The sequence below is a fragment of the Lepus europaeus genome, chromosome 4, assembly GCF_033115175.1.
Source record: "Lepus europaeus isolate LE1 chromosome 4, mLepTim1.pri, whole genome shotgun sequence".
Lineage (NCBI taxonomy): Eukaryota > Metazoa > Chordata > Mammalia > Lagomorpha > Leporidae > Lepus > Lepus europaeus.
Genome location: NC_084830.1, coordinates 11,734,681 through 11,748,695, shown reverse-complemented (window position 1 = coordinate 11,748,695; position 14,015 = coordinate 11,734,681). Strand labels below are relative to the sequence as shown.

General features: G+C 41.1%; 1 pseudogene; it reads left to right on the top strand.

Moving 5' to 3' along the window:
• The first annotated feature begins 2,539 nt into the window (after window positions 1-2,539).
• LOC133758236 (large ribosomal subunit protein eL8-like) lies at window positions 2,540-12,484 on the top strand (annotated as a pseudogene).
• The last annotated feature ends 1,531 nt before the right edge of the window (window positions 12,485-14,015 follow it).

Genomic DNA, 14,015 nt, shown 5'->3' with positions numbered 1-14,015 from the left:
TTAATTCTTGACTTTGCAATTCTTCCTTCTTCTCGCATGTGGGCTCTTGTTTAAAACCCATAACGGGTCGTGAGTCTTGCACAGAGAATTCCAGAACGAGGAGCAAGCAGTGAGGGAGCTCAGACAGGCCTGGGAGTTGGGAGGATTTTTTTTTTTTTTTTTGTAAAGCCCAAGCCGGGATGTGTGGAGAGCTGTGTCCTCTGTGTGTGGGCATTGCCCCAGTCTGTGCTAGTGGCCATGTTAGAAACTTGGCAGAGGAAGGCACCTCTTTAGTTTCTTAATTCTTTCTCCAAGGGGGCCCAGGGACCCAGCCTGCATAAGTGAGAGGTTGAAGGCAGATGGAACTTTCCTATAAAAATCCTTCTCCAACCTGGACGTAGCCCAGGATGATTTATTCAGCAGCAAAGGGAGGTGGACCAGGGAGGGGGAGACTGGGCCCAATCAGATAAAATGACTCAGGCTGATGAATGAGCACAGCATGCTACGGAAAGAAACTCAAAGAATTTCGTGAACTCAGAGGTTGGAGCTAATGGATCAGGAAAGAAAACATTACATCTGTTCTACTGACTCGGAGTGTTCCTTTGCTGTGCAGTGTTACCATAGGATGTTTTAAAATTAGGACATGAATGACACAATTAGATTCAAATGTTATTTTTTCCGTTGGGGAGGCACAGTGCCATTTAACCCACAAACCATACTGCCTGTGAATGACAGCATTAGCTCAGCATAAATATTGACTTTCTGGAATATGCAAGCCACCAAACCATTCTCACGGAAAGCAAGGGAAGTCTACAGTCTGTGTTGAAGCTATGACAGACCTCTCATCACACTTTCATTTGTTTCCTGCATTTCACTGATCCAGCGATAGCCTTTTGACAACTCCATATCTTTTTGTACTTGAATTCCTCTTTTGTCAATGCCACTCTCCCGTTTCCTTTCCTCTAACCACTGCTGTTACAGATGGAACAGGATTTAGTTCCCCACGATCAAGCAGGTGTTTAAACCACAGTTAGTTAGTGGATTAATGGTTGGAGGCTTGATCTAATGAGGGTGTCTGAAGGTGGCGCCTTTGGGAAGTGATTGCATCGGATTAGGTTGCCAGGGTTTAGCTCTATGATCCATCACAAGGCTTTATCAGAGAGACCACCAAGAAGTAGAGGAACAGTGTGCTTCTTGTGCCCCTATGCTTTCTGGCTTGCCATGCAACGGACCATCTGCACACATTCTGCAATGGCCAGCCTTCACCAGGCTCAAGACTGATAGAGTGGCCTGATCATGGAGTGTGAATGTTGTCTTTGCATGAAGCCTTTGCAAAGAGACCCACTGAGAATTAACACCTACCTCCTCTGCTGTCTAATAAAGGACTCTGGGTATTTTATCCTGGTCCTTACCACAGGGACTGGCTATACCCTATTTGCTTGCATGTTTATAATTTTCCCCAGAGAAACAGTGAGATCCTGGAAGGGGAGGACTGATTTTTTACGGGTTCTCATTCCCAGCTTTTAGCAACTGTAGCTTTCATTGAGACAATGATAAGGATAGCAACAGTTTATCCAACATTTATTAGTTGTCAGACTCTTCCAGAATATCTTTAATAAATATCTTATTTAGTCATCCAAGTAATTTTATGAATTAGGTCTTTCTTTATTTTTATTATTCTCATTTTTCTGACTAAGATATAGAGTATTGAGGCTTCATGTTGCTAAATACCTTGTCTGGCATCTCACAAAGAATGAATAGCAAAAGTCTAGTAATTACATTAGGATCTTATAAATCTAGCATATAGATGCTTAATAAAATGCTGTAATAGTGGTCAGTGACTAACAAACTGGACTGATAGAAATGAAACTGTTGGATATATTTTGCCTTTCCTAAAGCAAGTTAAATAGGAAACAGCTGAGATATTTAGACTTTGAGAAATCTGTTAAGACTCAAAATGGCAGAGAAAGGCTGGAGAACTCATTCTTATTTGGATGGAGGCCTATTAATTTTTGCTCGGTTTAAGCCATAGATTCTCTCTCTACAACTTGTGGATTTTCACATACTGGATTTAACCAAAATAATTGATTTGGTCTTTAAGGGTGACTGTGGGTGTGGGAAAAACATCTTGCCTCAATGGAACATAAAATATTTGTATTGTGATGCTGATACAAACCATTAGCCATATTTACAGTAGCTGTGTTTAAGAAAGGGAAATTTGTTTCCCCTGATGTACCTTTGACTTCCTAGGTTGATTATATTGCTATATGAATTTAAATTTTTTAAGATCTTGCCCTTTGCAAAACACCCACTGAAATCCTAACATGAACAGAGGATATATAAAATATTCACTTGCAAAACAAAAGACGGGCTCAGTTCAGGAAGGAGACCTGACACCAGAGAGATCCTGTTTCCAAAGGGAAGGTGAGTGGTTGTGACAAGGCAGCTTACAAAACTGGACATCCTTAAAGGCAAATGACATGCTTCCCTTGCCTGGAAACACTGTTTTTAGGAACTACCAGAGGCATCCCGTGCTTTGACATAACTCCAGGAAGAGGAAATGTCTCAGGTAAGTAGAGCTCATTCACAAAAAGGTCTGGGAATGAAAAGCTTTGTGTTCACATTTCATCTGAAGCAGTGCCATGGATAACAGAAAAAAACAAAATGTTCTATTCCTATCTCATGTTTTCTCTGCCTTGAAAAGTGCAGGAGAGAAAAAAGAAGTGTTTGCAGACATTTTGGATCTTCACAGGAACTAGTTTAAATTAGATGCTAGGGCCCAGAAGGAGAAGGGCATCACACCGGTGGGAAAACATTCCTGGGACAAGAAGCATAGCTCATCAGTAAGCCAAGTCAAGGGGAGAGAGCTTCAAGGCAGAGAGACGAGTATTTTTCTTCATAGTATTTGTTGAACTCTTTACTTTAAAGGCTAATTTTATGAGTATTAAGTAAACGGAAAACAGATAATTCTAAAAATGAAGAGCAGGCTTAGGAGAGGAAGGAGGAAGAGGGGTGGGAACTGGGTGGGAGGGAGGGTGAGTTGGAAGTTTCACTATGACCCTAAATCTGTATACATGAAATGCATGAAATTAGTATACCTTAAATGAAATTTTAAAAACAAGAGAAAAGGTTGTAGGAAGGGAATATCATTATTTTCTTAGAATTGTATCTACAAAGCACATTGATTCTGTTAAGTAGTTTAAAAATTAAAATTAAAAAATGGAAGAAGAGCAAAAGCAAAACAAGTTGATTCTCTTGTCTTTGGTTTAAGTAGAGAATGAGCTAATTATGACATCACTAATTAACAGTTTTTCCCTCTCACTGAAATCCTGCAATAACAAGAACACACACACACACACACACACATTGGGGAGGTGCTCAAGGAGCTAGCTCAAAGAAACAGTAATGTAAAGTAGAAATGATAGAAAAAATAAATGGGTTTCCAGCTCCTGCACTCATATTGCCACCCTTTTGGGCATGGTTTAAGGCCTGGTTTTTAGATTGACACACATAGGAAGTCTTAGAGTAAAATGAGCAAATTCAATGAAGGATAAAGCAGATTTTTATCATAGTTCTGTAAAAAAAGTCACATTATTATTCTTGTAACATTGTAAAACTTAATTTTAAAATTTCAGCTTATTTCCATTTTCCCCTTGGAAACTTTTGGAGTTAGGTAGAATATTTAAGCTAATCTTTATATATATCATTATAATACAAATATATTTATATACACTTGGTACAGCTACACATAGGAATCTCAGCTCACTAATTTTTTGTAAAAGAAATATCTCTCCTTACATTTAAAAATCATTGTATTTGTTTCTACCCAACTGGGGAGACATTTAACCTGAGTCTTTCACCTAGACTTTCACCTGTATCCTCATAATCCCAGGAAAATATCCTTTTAGGCTCTCATGCAGTGCTCCTGTGTGTATGTGTGTGTGTGTGCACGCACGTGTACAAGGGCATACACCCATCTATGAGCTTTCCCAGGGGTCTTTGGCTATCTATTCACAAAGGTCACCACTGAGGCCTTCTTTAATCCTAAATACTTGACCCTAACCCATGGGACCGGCAGCATTCTGCATTGCTTTCTTCTACCCATAGAGAAGAAAATCTACAGGTTTGCCAATGGTCTCATTTTCCTGATAGAACACATTGCTTTTATATTTTAGGGTGCTATGCCTTCCCCAGAGCAATATCAGGGAACCACTTTTAGTATGTGAAGATACCCCCAGTCTCTGCCTCTCACCAGTTTAGTCTAGAGAGAAGAACCCTTGTTTTCCAAGTTCATTTGGGTTTTCCTGTATACTCCTATTGTTCCTTGTACAGTGTCACTTCTTACACCCTCTAAAACCCTGAAGATCTCTTTTGGGAATATGCTTTTGGGAAGAGAAAAGCTGGAGAGATGGAACCATTACTACCTTTGCTTAATGTTCCTCCCTTTTGGCAACGATTTACAGAAAATTTGAGTGAGTGAAAAGAAAAAGGAGGACATCTAGGGAGTAAGTATCAGAAATAAATATCTCAAAATCCCTTAAACAAGTGTCTCAAAATGGAGTTTACCCCTAGAAAACAGATGATGAAAGCCCTCCAGGTCAGTTTTTTTCTAAGCTGTTTATTCCAACTGACTTTTGGGGTTGCAAAATCAACTTAGTGAGTGAGTCAAACTAGAATTTAAAAAGCAAACAACCAGAATAGTCAAATAGAATCATAAAGATAATTCTGTTACTCTATACAAAGGCATTCTTTAAAAACTCCTCTTCTTTGAAGTCAATAACCAAAGAATGCTAGATAAAATTTCAGAAAAAAATACCTTAACAAATTCTTGATATTGCATTACCTGAATATCATAAAACACAGTTTGGCTTAACATTGTATTTCTCACTATGCAACTTTTTATCCAGTTTTAAATCAAGTAGATTTGGAAAACATGAGGCACAGTCACACACAAGTCTATATGTACCAGGCACAGTATCAACTAGATTTCATAATGTTGATTGCAATAAAACATCATTTAGAAGGCATTGGTCTAGCTCTGAGATCCTTATTGGAATCATTGAATATTATGTACTGAAGTTATGGTTTACTGAAATGAGTCAATCTCATAGCCATATTTAGTCTTGATTTCTTATTTATAATGTGCTGTTATTTAAGTTTTAAGCTTTTTCAAGCTTGTGACATGATGAAAAATGAAAATGTTGCCATGTTTTGTGATGATTTAAGATCATTTATACGAAGCATCAGGACACTGTACTTCACATATCATAAGTGCTCACTCCACCCAACAAATAAGACCTTCTGGCTACTGGAAAAATAGTTTATAATTTTCTTCTGTTTCCTCTAACTCCACTGGCATTTTCTTACTTTGGGCCATGATGTCCCTTACTTAGATGAGTCTAGTAGGCTCAGAACATGCCTCTTTGGCTGCTGTTTGTTTTTCCAGCTCCTGGGATCTTTCTAAATTAAAAATATCACCTTGTCACACTCTTTTTTGTTACCTGTGGGGAAAAACCCAACATAACACAAAATTTGCCTTCTCAACAAGCTCCAGGTGTATAGTGCAATGTTATCAACCACATGCACATTGTTGTACAGTGAGTCCCCATAACTGTTCCTGTACCATTCAAGTGTATACCTATCAAAGAACAACACTTCCCTCCTCTCCCCACCAATGATCATGTCATTTTCTTGATTAAAACATTGCAGTTACTCAGTTTTGCCTTCAACTATCTTAAGAGGAAAGACAACTGTCTCCAGGGATAGCTATTGTTTCGATCTCCAGCTCCATCTCTCACTATCATCCATTTTGCCCTCAGTGCTTCATTCACACTCAATCTCATCCACTTCCTTAAATATGTCCTGTCCTCTTTTTAATGAATCTATAGATTTTCCATCTTTGCCTGGAGTCCTCTTCCTATGCATCTTTCCATTCTTGGCATGGAGGTCACCTCCTATGTTATGTTAGATTTCACTATAAGTTAGAAATGTTTTTGCCTACAAAAGTGGGGAAACTGAAATAAGAGTTACCTAAGCCAAAAGGAGTTTGTCTTATAAAACAAGAATGATAGATATAGGGGTTTGTTGGCTCAGTTCAGGAAGCAGACTATATCAGGGGCTTTGTGCTGTGAACTCTGGACTTCCTTTGGTCTTAACCTCATTGTCATAGAACAGTTACGGCTTCTCTAAGGATTCGTTCTCTCTCAACACATAGTAACGCAAAAGTCATAAAAACATAGCTAAGGGGTGAAAACGAGTCTTTCCAGAAGCCCATAGAAGACTTCCACATATATATCATTGTCCAGAACTGTATCCTGTGCATACCCCTAAGTGAGAACCTGGGACCACCCTCCAATGATCAAGAGAACTCACAAAAAAGTATGTGGGTGCTGGATCTCAGAAAAAGCAATACAGAATCTTTATAGCCCATACTAGCTCTTTGATTAGAAAGCTATGTTTCTCCATCTCAGCTCTATCCAGATGCATATTTGATCATCTATGGTAGCTGGACTCCACGATGATTCTCGATAATCACCACCTGTCAGTAGTTATGACCTTGCAAAATCTGCTTCAATACTGTATTAAAGTTAGGTGATGTGGCCAGCAGAGTGCAATAAAAATGGTGAAATATCATTTCTCGGGCTAGAGCATAAAGACATTGTGGTTTATGGCTTCATCTATAGAATGATCCATTCTTGGTGAAGTCAGTCGCCATACTGGATACTCAGGAAAACCTTATGAAGAAGCCTACATGGCACATTGCTGAGGCCTCAAAGCAACAACCATCCAGGAACTAATGCTTTTTTTCAGCAGTCTTTTGAGTAAGTCATCTTGGAAGTGATTTTTCCAGCTCCAGCTAAGAGCTTGTCTGCAACCTCATGAGAGAATCTGAACCAGAATTACCAACATTGGCTGTTTTTAAATTCCTGGCCTACATACATCATGAGATAATAAATGTTGGTTGTCTCAAGTCTCTAAATTTTGGGCTCACTTATTATGCAGCAATAGATAACTAACACAAGATCTGTCTACCCCAGTACGCTTTAAGCTTCTTGAAAAAACAAAACAAGGCCATTATAACTACCACTTCAAGTTATACCCTAGTCACAATGGAAGAAATGCATTTCTTCATTTTTAATTCATTACATACAGAAAGCAGAAGTCTGGTGTGGTTACAGTGATAATTTTTATTTTAATAGAGTTATGAGTGGGGCTGATATTGTGGCTTAGTGGGTAAAGTTGCTGCTTGCAATGGCTGCATCCCATGTGGTTGCAAGTTCATGTCCCGGCTGCTCTACTTCTGATCCAGCTTCCTGCTGGTAGCTTGGAGAAAAAAGCAGAGGATGGCCCAAGTGCTTGGGCCCCTGCATCCTGTTGGAGACCTGAATGGAGTTCCTGGATCCTGGCTTCAGCTTGACCCAGCCCTGGCCATTGATGTCTTCTGGGGAGTGAACCAGCAGATAGAAGACCTCTCTCTCTCTTTCTTATCATGATTTTGAAGATTTATTGACAAGTTTACACTATCCCATTAGATAAATGGCCAAAACTTAGTACATCCAAAAATGACAGCACAGAATCTCAGGTTCATATTTCAAATACATTGATATAGATACTTTTAGTAATTGTGTAAATACCTAGCACATTTCTTTTTTTTTAAACTTTTATTTAGTAAATATAATTTTCCAAAGTATAGTTTATGGATTACAATGGCTTCCCCCCCCCCATAACTTCCCTCCCACCTGCACCCCTCCCATCTCCCGCTCCCTCTCCCATTCCATTCAGATCAAGATTCATTTCAATTATCTTTATATACAGAAGATCAATTTAGTATATATTAAATAAAGATTTCATCAGTTTGCACCCACACAGAACACAAAGTGTAAAATACTGTTTCAGTACTAGTTATAGCATTAATTCACATTGGACAACACATTAAGAACAGAGATCCCACATGAGGAGTAAGTACACAGTGACTCCTGTTGTTGACTTAACAATTTGCCACTCTTGTTTATGGCATCAGAAATCTCCTTAGGCTCTAGTCATGAGTTTCCAAGGCTATGGAAGCCTCTTGAGTTCTCTGACTTCGATCTTATTTAGACAAGGTCATAGTCAAAGTGGAAGTTCTGTCCTCCCTTTGGAGAAAGGTACCTCCTTCTTTGATGGCCTGTTCTTTCTACTGGGATCTCATTCGCAGAGATCTTTCATTTAGGTCCTTTTTCTTTTTTTTTTTTCTTTCTTTTTTTTTTTGCCAGAGTGGGAAGACCTTTCTTTGTATCTCCTCTTTCTGTAACTATAGCTTTCAAATAGATAAATAAATATTAAAAAAAGAAGTGATTGGCTCATATGATTTAAGAGAAGCAAGGTAGATCCATCTTCAGTTAATACTACTAGACCTTCATTTCCTTCATTTTGGGATTCTTTAAACAAAAGAGAGTCATTGAAGGACCCTTACAAGGGGAGGGACAAGAAACTAGGCCTGGGCAAATATCAGGGGCTTCTTAAGAGGTTAGATGTTCCCCAGAGTCTAGCAGGCAGGACATTCTCTGGGAAGGAAAAGTCAATCCCCTTCAGAGACTCTCTAGGCACGCCCAGAGCAGAACTGCCCCTCCCCTCTAGGCGCACACTTATGATGTCACTGCGACCGGCCAATCCTGTAACACCTCAGCACTCTCCTTCAGCATTCTCCGGTATGCTAATTGTCCCTCCGAACCAGCCAATCCCATGCCACCTCTGCATTCTCCACCAGCACTCTCCACCAGCATTCTTCGCCAGCGTTCTCCCATATGCTAATGGTCCCTCTGAACTGACCAATCCTACGCATGCGCATTAGGAATATGCTAATTCGTTGCCTATATAACCTGTGTGAAACTGCCGCTCAGGGCTCCTCACTGCCTGAGGTGGGGGCCCGTTTGCGCAAACGTTCAATAAAAACCTCGTGCTTTTTTCATCAACCGGTCTGGAGTCTGGATCTTTGGGCATCCTCCCGAGCAAGTGGGCATCTCTACAACTGAGAGGTCCAACATCATGAATGACTTCGAGTAAGGGTCAACATGTAAATGTGATAATATAATTCATAAGTCACACTTCTTACAATTAAGGTTAACTAAGAAACAAATGAAATTAACTGATGGACAGGTATACCATGGGGGATACCAGAAGGCATTGGTACCTGGCTTTGAGAGGTATGCAGCAGACTCTGATATTCAATTATTAGTCAAGAAAGAAAGCAGGGACCAATGCTGTGGCTCAGTTGGTTAAAGTCCTGGCCCAATGCACTGGCATCCCATGTGGGCACCAGTTCGAGTTCCAGCTTCTCCACTTCTGATCCAGCTCCCTGCTAATGCACCTGGGAAGGCAGTGGAAGATGGCCCAAGTCCTTGGGCCACTGTGCCCACATGGAAGAACTGGAAGAAGTTGCTGGCTCCTGGCTTTGAATTGGCACAGCTCCTGTCATTGCAGCTGTTTGGGGAGTGACCTTGCTGATAGACGACTTCTGTCTTTCTTCCTCTCCTTCTCTCTGTAACTATGTCTTTCTTTCTTTTTTTTTTTTTCTGACAGTCAGAGTTAGACAGTGAGAGAGAGAGATACAGAGAGAAAGGTCTTCCTTCCGTTGGTTCACCCTCCAAATGGCTGCCACGGCCGGCGTGCTGCGCCGATCCAAAGCCAGGAGCCTGGTGCTTCCTCCTGGTCTCCCATGGGGTGCAGGGCCCATGGACTTGGGCCATCCTCCACTGCCTTCCCGGGCCACAGCAGAGAACTGGACTGGAAGAGGCACAACCGGGACAGAACCGGCGCCCCAACTGGGACTAGAACCTGGAGTACCAGCGCTGCAGGCAGAGGATTTGCCTAGTGAGCCTCGGCGCTGGTCCTGTAACTGTGTCTTTCAAATGAGAAAGAAATCAGAGAGCACAAGCTGCCCTTCACTGCTGCTTGATGTTGGTTCTGTCTGAAGTGCTTTTCTTTATAGCTGCTCAGCCCCTTCTCTTTACTCTCATGCAGGAATCACCTTCTCAGAAAAGTGATAATTGACTATTCCACTTAACTTACTCTCAGGATTTTCTAAATAAAAATATTGATTTCTTTCCTATATAGCACATCTTACCATCCTAAACGATCTTATTTAGATGCTTGTTTACTTGTTTTTTTGCCTTCTCTGACTACAATCTAAGCTCTTGGAAGACAAACACAATTTTTTCAGTGCTTGGAAAGATAAAAGCTTGGTAAACCTTGGTAAACAGACTTGGAATGAATGAATGCAAAATGACGCAATATTGGTAATTAACTCTGATGTTGGCAATCCTTAGGATCAGTTACCAGATGAGGAGAAAATTTACACGTTTAACAAACTGGAGCACAAGAATTCAAAAATAAGATAAGGAGAATCTACATCCATGGGACTCTTTTATTGAGTTCTGATGGGGCCATCTCTTTACTGGGCAGTATTTCTCAAGGAAAATGAGGTAAGAGGGTTAGAGTATCTACTACATACTAGATCCAGATTTATAACTATTCCTTTACTCACCTTGCCTGATTTCATCCTTGTAAGAACTTTAGAAAGGTACTTTCATGCATTCACAGTAACTTTTCCTCTCAGATCTGGGTTGTGGGAGAGTGGGAATTCAGCTTGTCTCCCAAGAATATTAACTAGTAATACTTTTGGTTACAAATTACAGTATGCCTGAAGAATTAAGTAGATAGTGGTTTATTTTTTACAAAGTAGGCAGTTGCAAGCATTGTGTCAGAATTGCAAAGGTAGTTGAGTGGAGATACACTTGGGCTTCATGGTCATAACATTGTGCCTATAGGTCCAATCATCACAAGGAGGCTTGAAAAAGTTAATGGAAAGATGCAATTAAAATATAATACACGTTTTCATGAATGTTTTGAAGCTCACTGATAATTTGCATTTAAGATGGAAAGAATGAGGCCAAAACTATACCTGCCAGTCTATCCATGTATCCTATTTTTTGGTTAGAAAAGCAAAAGCTTTCTCTTAATCCACCCTGGCAGACTCTATCTAGATGTCATTGTCAATAAGAGGGTCGTATGGCCAAGGAAAAAAGCAAATGGAGCTGGGAAAGTGAGAAACAGAATTCATATGAGTACTTCACCTGTCTTGACTTGAGCACTGTGAGAAGAGAAATTCATTGGGGCCTATAATTTAGATAGCAGGAGAAAGTGGATCTCAGCTAAAGTGTGTTCTAAAAACAATCTGCCTACACACAAACATCAAAAGCAAAAATTCCTGTAGATTTACTTATAGATGAGCTAAGATTATATTTTTCACTGTCAATAGATTTAAAATGCCCTGATAGGGTTAAGTGTCTAGCCCAGCAGTGGAGATGCCTGCATCCCACTCTCTTCTAGCCACCAGAGATACCAAAAGGAAAGAAGGCCAAGGGGAAGAATGTGGCCCTGTTGTTATGAAGAAGAAAGAGGTCAAGAAAGTAGTGAATCCTCTGTTTGAGAAAAGGCCTAAGAGCTTTGGCATTGATCAGGACATTCAGCCCAAGTGGAACCTCACTCACTTTGTCAAATGGTCCTGCTACATCCGATTGCAGAGCAGAGGTCATCCTGCAGAAGTGGCTAAAGGTGGCTCCTGCCATGAACCAGTTCACCAAGGCCCTGAGCCGCCACACAGCTACTCAACGGCTGAAGGTGGCTGGCCCACAAGTACAGGCCAGAGCCCACACAAGAGAAGAAGCAAAGGCTGTTGACTCGGACCGAGACTAAAGCTGCTGTCCTCTGGGCAGGTATCAGCACTGTCGCCACCTTGGTGGAGAATAAGGCCCAGCTGGTGGTGTTTGCATATGATGTGGATCCCATCAAGTGGGTTGTCTTTTGCCTGCCCTGTGTTGTAAGATGAGGGTATCTTACTGCGTCGCAGAGAGAAAGGTCTGCACTGTGACGCAGTAGGCTAAGCCTCTGCCTGTGGGCCCAGTGCTAGTCCCGGCTACTCTTCTTCCTATGCATCTCTCTGCTATGGCCTGGGAAAGCAGCGGCAGATGGCCCAAGCACTTGAGCCCCAGAACCCAAATGGGAGATCTGGAAGAAGCTGCTGGCTCCAAGGCTTTCGATTGGCCCAAATCTGGCCACTGTGGCCATTTGGGGAGTGCACCAGTGGGTGGAAGACCTCTCTGTCTCTCCCTCTCTCTGCCTCTCAAATAAATAAATAAATAAAATCTTAAAAAAAAGAGAAAGGCCTGGATGGGTGTCTTATCTACAGGAAGACCTGCACCATTGTCACCTTTGCACAAGTAAACTCAGAAGAAAAAGTGGCTGTGGCCAAGCTGGTGAAAGCCATCAGGCCAACTACAATGACAGATGCGATGAGATCCACTGCCCCTGGGGAGTTACCATTCTGGGCCCCAAATCTGTGGCTCTTATTGCTAAGCTGGAAAAGACCAAAACTAAAGGACTGGCCATGTGCACTGTTGCATTTCCTGTACCTAGTAATAAAGATTTTCTCTTTTCTCTCCCTCAAAAAGATGTTTGCATCACATAATGAAGTATTTGAGTTCCACAACTGACAGGGCTCCTGATTCCAGTTTTCTGCCAATGCAAACCTTGGGAGGTGGCAGTGATAGATGGCTAAAGTAACTGCATTTCTGCTGCCCACAAGACCTGGATTGAATTCCTTCTCCTGGTTCCAACCCTAACCACTGTGGACATTTGGAGAGTGAGTCAATACAAGAGCTCTATCTATCTATCTACCTATCAATAAATCTACAATCTTTATATAAATATATATCTATATTTATAATCTATCTATTATCTATCTATCTATCTATCTATCTATATCCCTGGGCTAAAAAAGAGGTCAAATATTTGAAACTTGTAAGTATTGGGCATATTTGTTTCCCTGCATTGAGTCAACATAGCAAACAAAATGAGAGGCTGGTCCTTTTCTTTCTCCTCAACTCCTCAGTCTCTTGCTTTATTTCCTCACTGTCAGATGTGCTGGAAAAGGTGGTCTTATTGTGAAAACAAGCAGCAAACACTTTTATCCCTCTGCCACTCTGCTGAGAAGGGCAAAGGGGGGAGAGGGCAATGAGGTATCCTGTGTGACACCTGGCACTCCAAATACTTTATTGTATATAATCTGAACGATAGTCCTGCAAGAGGGATAGCCTTGTCCCCCATGCAGGTGAGGAAGCCGAGTGACTTACAGCCTACACACTGATTCATTCAGACGACTCAGGAACAGGACTTAGTACCAGCGGAGGCTTTAAGAGTCAAATGCTTGCCACATCATCTCAGGAGAAAGGATACCAGGAAGTACAACAGGAAATGAATTGGCCTAGGAGGAGGCCTGCCAGGAAGGCACAGGGAGGGTTGAGACAAAGTAACTGGAGTTACCAGCAAAGGGGACATCTGGTGCCCTATAGCCTTCATTAAAGTTGTGGTTACTCTTTAACGACTGTGTACACTATTAGACTAATTAATTAGATTCTAGTATACTCCTTATAGACCCCAGGAGGGCGGCCAATAAAGTGTTCAGATGTTATGGTTCTGGAGCCCAGAGGATGGACTCATAAACAAAGCAAAGTTCCTTGGATTCAGTTCCTGGTGAGGTTCATGGCCCTAAAGCAGGATTAGGTATTGCGTTCTCCTTGTGCCCAGGGCTCCGAATCCAAACCAAACTATCTGAGCTATATCCTGGGGAGATGACCCCTAAGCAGGGGTCCAAGCATCACCAGGCTGCTTCATCCTGAGTTTTCCGATTGACATAGGACCACAAAGTCAATATTTGGTTTCCAATACACACAAGATTGTCTAAAAATCCTGTTCTTTACATCATCTGGTAAAATTTAGGAATTCAGAGAATGAGGCTGGGTTGTTTGGAAGAACTTCTAGGAGACAACTGCAATCACTGTTTGAAGGAATGAAATGATGCAGCACTCTTGATGGCATAGAAAATAATATTTTCTGGAAAATGTGGACACTAATGTCTTTGAATTGTAGAGTTATTTAGAAGAATGTACTTTGAAAGTTTTAGAAATATGTTTCCCAATTTATGCCACTTATGTTTTCAA